The sequence below is a fragment of the Piliocolobus tephrosceles genome, chromosome 21 (assembly GCF_002776525.5).
Source record: "Piliocolobus tephrosceles isolate RC106 chromosome 21, ASM277652v3, whole genome shotgun sequence".
In the NCBI taxonomy this organism is placed as follows: Eukaryota; Metazoa; Chordata; class Mammalia; order Primates; family Cercopithecidae; genus Piliocolobus; species Piliocolobus tephrosceles.
Window position 1 is genome coordinate 51,653,575 of NC_045454.1, and position 1,105 is coordinate 51,654,679.

Genomic DNA, 1,105 nt, shown 5'->3' on the forward strand with positions numbered 1-1,105 from the left:
ACAAAACAAAAACAAAAAATTAGCTGCGCACGATGGTGCGGGCCTGTAGTCCCAACTACCTTCTGGGCTGAGGCTGGAAAATTGCTTGAATCTGGGAGGTGGAGGTTACAATGAGCCGTGATCGCACTACTGCACTCCAGCCTGGGTGACAGTGCGAGACTCTGTCTCTCCAAAAAGCAAAAACAAAATACAAAAATCCCTGAAGCCTGCCCATGTCATGGTCCTGCTGGGAACAAGACAGTTTCTCTGCTTCCTCCGCAGGCGCTGACCTGCAAACTCTTCTGCCTCGAAACCTTTGCCCTTGCAATTCCCATCTGCCTGGCACCAGGTACCCTGGTGCTGCCCCTGTGCCTGGAGTGCCAGCCATAAGAGAAGGGCTGCCCTTGGAGTTCACAGCTAGCGGAGTGGGGGGTCCCACAGCACACAGGAACAGGCAAGGTGCAAGGCATCGGGCCTGGGAGAGACGTAGGGGGGGGGGAACCCGGACATGGGTTGGAAGCCAAGAGCAGAATCACCGAGACTGTGAAGCTGGAGGAGTTGAAGCAAACCAGGGTGAATCTTTGGCGGAATGGACAAAGAGGGCTGGGTACGGAGCACCTGCAAGGGCAGAGGCGGGGAGGCTGAGCTGGGCCAGCGGTGTCAGCCTTTCTTTGGGATGGGAAAGAGCAGGCGCTGTGAGGTGTTAGGTGTGGGCCCAGCGGGGTTGGGGTGGCGCTCGGGCCAGGCTGGTGGCAGGTGTGTGGCCTGAGTATCTGAAAGGTGAGGCTCGATGGTCTGAGAGGGAGAAGCAGCAGCAGCTTTGGGACTTGGGTTTGGGTTCCTGCAGGTGTCGTTCTGATGTCACCCCACGAGCAGACCCCTGTGAGCGCACGTTTGGACCTCATGGGCCCAGCTTTAAGCCGGTCTGTGATCGCTGTCACACAGGACAGGGGCCAGGAGGGGCATGGCGAGCCCTCCACGGTGGCAGAGGGGACCTGCGTGGGGCAGCAGGCGAGGCGCCTGTACCCAGAGACCCTGGGCTGCGATTGTGCCCGAGGGGCCCTGGCTGTGCCGCCCCAGAACCCCCACGGACCAAGCAACGTGAGAGGGGAGTCCGTGTCCCCCT